The sequence below is a fragment of the Amphimedon queenslandica genome, unplaced genomic scaffold (genome assembly GCF_000090795.2).
Source record: "Amphimedon queenslandica unplaced genomic scaffold, v1.1 AMPQUscaffold_13120, whole genome shotgun sequence".
Classification (NCBI taxonomy): Eukaryota; Metazoa; Porifera; class Demospongiae; order Haplosclerida; family Niphatidae; genus Amphimedon; species Amphimedon queenslandica.
Window position 1 is genome coordinate 22,141 of NW_003546644.1, and position 5,838 is coordinate 27,978.

Below are 5,838 nucleotides of genomic sequence, written 5' to 3' on the forward strand. Positions count from 1 at the left end.
CGGTAGTACCACTGCGATGCAAGTTAGCTACATCTTTCATCACTGCTGGAATTCTCAACAGCAGCGCTGTATACTGTTAACAGTATTGGTGACCGAGATACAAAAGAATTACCTAGCCCATACATACGACACAAAAGAATGTGACCTCATTGCTTCTTGTTCTAGCTTTACCCGCTCATCCACAATGCGGGTAGTATCGCCGCTCACCATTCCTGCTAATGGACTGGACTTGTCACTCCATGGGAATGCGTGGCTTCTACTAGTTCTAGGATAAAATGCGCTTGGTTGGGTTGTCTTGGTATGTCCGGGTCAGTGTTCCGTTCGGTGTTGGGTATGTGGCAGACTTTATTGTACTCCATCTCCACTTGTCAGGCTAGCGCTAGACAGCAAAACCACAGGTTGTCAGGTTGAGTCTTTGACAAGACATCTGCTGCCACGTGACAGTAACGGATCGCTATTTTTAGAAACTGGGCTGGGCTTTTTTAAGCAGTTTTCTAAAAATAACTATGCTGAAGCTATATTTAGGGCCCTTCCCACGCATATAAAAGCTAATATTAAAGGAAGGAGCCAAAGGTAATAATAATGATGATAATGATAATAATAATAATAATAATAGTACCAATAATAATAATGTCTTTTGTGTTTTTTTTCTTATTTCTTGTTTTTTCCATAATAATAATAATAACAATGATAGTGATAATAATGATAATGGAATGATAGTAATAATAATAATAATAACAATAATATTTGTTTTTCTTCTGTTTGCTTCTTGTATCTTTCTGTCACCATTTTAATAATAATAATAATAACAATAAGAATCAAATAATTATAATAATAAGTAATAATAGTAATAATCAAAACAACAACAACAGCAGCATGAATAAAAATAATAGTAATAATAACTAGGTGAATGTAAATATTGTGGGGGCAGGGTCATCATGAGCTATCGATGTGACATAGCTTGACTTTATTGAAATAAAATAAGATGAATGTAATATAACTCCTGGTCTTATGAGATAGTGTTGTTTTTGTATGGTACAAGAGTTTTAGTTCCTTATTTCTTTAATTTTTAGCTTTAGTTCTAGTTTTAGTTATGCAATGGCAATAATTTGTGACCATAATTGACAAAAGGTACCTTATGGCAGATTTTTAAATTCATCATTATAATGGAAAATATCAGCCTGTGATTGCTCAGTTAGACAACTATTGTTTCTAAAAGTCACATAGTAACTTTTTGCATCCTCTGGAGTAATTTCATGATAAATGGAGCTCAGGAAGTTGGATTTTTAAGGCTATAAAGACCAATTTTCCTATCCGCCATAAGGTACCTTTTGTCAATTATGGTCACATTTTAGTTTTACTTACTATCACTTCAAAATTGCATTTTAGTTTTAGTTTTAGTTTTATTCTTTCAGTACCTCTCGTTTAGGTTTTAGTTACAGTTCAATTCGCCAACTCTTTCTGATGATGTAAAAACAATTAAACTATCAAAATTAAGAACCAGTGAATGAACTGAATGACCTGACCAACAGTACAGAGCTAGGTACTGGTAGTCACACCTCTTAATTATATGCAATAGTTCAATAAGTTCCTAGTGTCCAATTTTAGTTTTAGTTTTAGTTAATGTAACACACAATTGAAGTTTTAGTTTTAGTTATAATTAAATAGTATTAGTTTTAGTTTTAGTTATAAGCACTAAGGAATTTGAATTTTTGTTTCAGTTTTAGTTGAAGAAAATAGCTCACTAAAATATGTTTTAGTTTTAGTTATTGCTAACTAAAACAACACTGTTATGAGAGAGAAGAGAACATTCACCCTCTAGTCTGTGAGACCATAATTTTATTCATATTCAGATTCCAACATCACGGTCGGGGTCTGGTTGAACAGAGCAATTATTATTGATTGCATGTAAATTGTAACATAAAAATAAAATGAGTTGATTCTAATCTAGCTCTTGAGAGAGAAAAGAACATTCATCCTCGTTTCAAGACCATTACCTGCATGCATCTTCAGAGCCCGACCTCATGCATGGTTGGAATTATAGCAGAGCAGATACCACCCAACAAAACTGAATAACCAATCATCAAGTTGATGATTGGTTATTTAGTTTTGTTAGTAGGTCATTTAATAATAATAATCATAGTAATAATAACAATGATGATAATGACAATAAGGGAAAAGAAAAAATCACTTAATTTAGATGTGGGATATGTAAGAAGAGGGAAAGAGGACAAAGCCAAGAGAGATTGAATAAAATACATAAATAAAATAAGATTCTAATAGGGTCTGATTATTAAAATTGGGAAACTGATAGTAAAAAATTCTCAGCTCAATCTTCAAAAGCATGGACCTTATCTTGCATTATTTCTTAATTGTAATATGGTAATTTGCCTTCAGAGTCAAGATTTTTTGCATCAATGCCAATGGCTCACTTTTTAAAAGAGCAAACTATTCTGTAATAGCATGGCCTAGAAAAGTCCACTCAGAAATGATGTAAGCACTACTTTCATGTCTGCTTGCAACTAAGTTTCCTTCTACCATGCCTATTTGCAATTGACCAATCAGATTGCTGCGTTCGAGGTAAGTAAAATCACTTATACTACCACGCGAAAGGTTTGGGAGGTAAATATAGCCAACTTATTAAAGTCGTCAAACAGGTTTTCTTGGTTATTTACCTCGTTGACAACCAGGGAGCAAACAGGATTCTAATTATTTACCTCGAAGCAAGGAGCCAAGTGTTTTGAGGTATTATTTGCCAGAGTAAGCAAACTTTTCACATAGAAAGAAAGCTATAAAGGAATAAAGACCAAGGTAGAGACTCCATGTTCAATAAAGCCATGTCCTTGTTTTGAAAGAGGCATGTTTTGGGCATATATATAGTACTTACACACATGGAGCATGAGTGGAGAAGATATCGCTGCTTGTTTTTATGAGAAGAGTCAGAAGACAGTGAAAAGAAGAGTCCCTTTGCTCTTATAAACCATTGCTAGTGAGGGAAAGTGTCTTTAGCCATAGATAAGGGCATGGTAGAAGTCTGTTATACACCTCTGTCTTGGTTGCTATGGGTTTATTTTACCTCGACCTCGGTGTATAACCTGTACTTCTTTCTTTAACTCATCTGTTATCTAAGCAAAGTTGTTCATGACAAAACTGGTCAATTCTTATGCAGAAACCCTGAGTTCTATCTGCATGCTGGATATCTAGTACACAGCCACATCCACCTGTGTGGGCATTAGATCTGAAGTATGAGGTTGCTCTGCAGTCATCACTGAGCACTGAGTTCTCACTGACCTTCACTGAGACGGGCATGAATTCCTTTACACAACTGCTAACTTGTTGAATGGAATTTGGCATTAAATTTTTAGTCGTGTAAGTACTTGCCCCATGCAGAAATAATTTAATGCTGCATGCATGATGGATACTTTAGTTACACCGTGTAATGTGACCACTAAAAGGGGACCATTGCCATTCATGGTCTATAGTAGCAATGCTCCGCTAGCTGAGAGCAAGACAACAATTGTATTGCGTCTCAGTGCTATTTTTAAACACACTAGCCTAGCCCAGTTGCTAAAAATAGACCGGGCACTGAGTGCCATGTGTGACCATTGTAGAAATCTTCTCAGTCTCTTCCTTAGTCATTACTTCTGTCGTCAATGAATGCGGAAGAGACGGATTCTGTCTCTGATGATCTGCATAAGCCTTGCGCATCCCTAGCAGATGTTGCTAGTCACTTGGAGTCCTGTGTGACATTGAGATCACAAAGTAAACTACCCCAGCGTGGCAGCATTAGCAATGCAAGAAGACCCTTTGCAGCAACACCATCCGCTATGCTTGGGCCTAGCAATGCTAGGGCCCACACGTCCATCTAACAAGGGGGAACCTTGACTTCATCGAGTTCCAGTCGTTCAGTAGAGTCTGCCTTAGAAATTTCTCGTTTATTCAATTATCAACCAACTCTGGGAAAACGCGGAGCGGTCACGGATCAGTGGGGAAAGTGAAAAAAGCAGAAACTCAAAACATGGTCACATACGTTTGTATGTTTAGGAAGACGAAATCAATGTTTTGTTCCAAATCCATGCAAAAAAGCCCAACTAAAGTTGTCACAACTTGGCGAGAAAAACATTGATATGTACACACGTGCGGACTCTGATGAGTTTCACGATAATCTGACTACTCATTTTCCAAAACTAGAACTGGCTGGAGGCTTTGAACATTTGCGTCAAGGGTCAAACAAGACATTAGAATTAATACCACCTCCTCCCGAGGGTTATTCTGTGGAATATCTGAGGTCTGTGATCACAAATGCGAAACTGTATTAGACCAATTCAGAGAGTTTAGACACATCAGCTGTTGAGGTGAGTTCATGCTTGTGTGAACGTAATCCTAGGACAAATAATATTGCTCACATACTAGCACAATAGTGTCTAAAGCATGGTTTACAGTTTTTGTATGTATAGATTAGAGATGGTTCCAAAAAGACATGGGAGGCATGCCTTCACTGTGGTGAACGTTTTCCGATTCAAGCACTTAAGAGTCATGCGTTTAGCTTTAGTTATTTTTTGTACATGAATTAGAGTACAACTAATTTTTTACAGCTATTTTTATGGTTAAAGGATTCAGTCTTATGAATGAAGTGATGAAGAAGCCCCAGGAATTTAAGTAGCAGTCACTGAATCTCCTGCAGAGGTAATATTTTTATTACTTAAATTATATGGGAGTAGTGGAATCTATACATGCAAATTCATTCTTAGCTTTAAGTGATATTCTTCACCTTAACATTTTCCGTAACAGATAGATGAAACGACCCAGACCTGGAGTAAGCACTGAAGTTAAGTTCCACCAATACCACTCATCAAATAAAGTAACTATGTCATACTAATGTGTAAAGCATTTTTACATGTGAAAGAAATGTTAGGACATTAGAAGATATAGTTGCAGTTCTTCAAAAGTCCTTTTTAGAACAGTCTTACTGTGTCGTCGTTAGAAGGAGTGACTTTATAAAGGACTGCATAGCAAATTGTAACAGAATGGCATTTAATCCGGCATACAGATTAGAAGTTGGTTTCACTTATGGGTGCAGCATGTACAATATATATTTTAGGAGTTTGTTGGAGAAGAGGGTTCATATACAAGTGGCTTGACACGCGAGTTTTTTTACTTACTTCAGAAGAGTATTGTCCCTAGGTACATTACAGAGAAAGGCACATTTGTTCAGGATTTATGTGAACTGAAGGTATCAATAGTACTTCTGTCAACAGCTACTATGATAATTATAATTTAAATTTTAGAATAATTCTTTTTTTTGTCATTGGGCAACTGGCGTCAATGTGCTTAGTACAAGGAGAGTCAAACTTTAATGTACTTTCGTCATCAGTTTACTGTTATGTCAGTGGGAAGGCAATAATTGCCATCAATGTACAACCAGATGAAGTTCGAGATAGTGATGTTTCAGTTGTTATTGATGAGGTGATGTTTTTTATAATAATCATGACTTATTAGTGCTCAACGGGTGACCTTTTGTACTACCATGGAATAGTTGCACAAGATTTGCAATAAGCACACAACTGAGATATGTAGCAGTGGTTTTTCAAAACCAACGAGTCGTTTAACGTTGGAGGATAAGGAATCTCTTGTCCATTCTCTGTGTTTACACTCTGTCCATTTAGAAGCTAAAGCTGAAATTGATCAGTTTATGAATGGTATTTCTTGTCTTCCCACTTTAAATATGGAGCAGTTTTTTGTAAAAGCCAAGAAATAATTTGACTGCAGGTAAAACTTGATTATTTAAAATAAAGCCCTGATATTTGGTGAGAAATTATGCTCACTAAAAAGAATCAG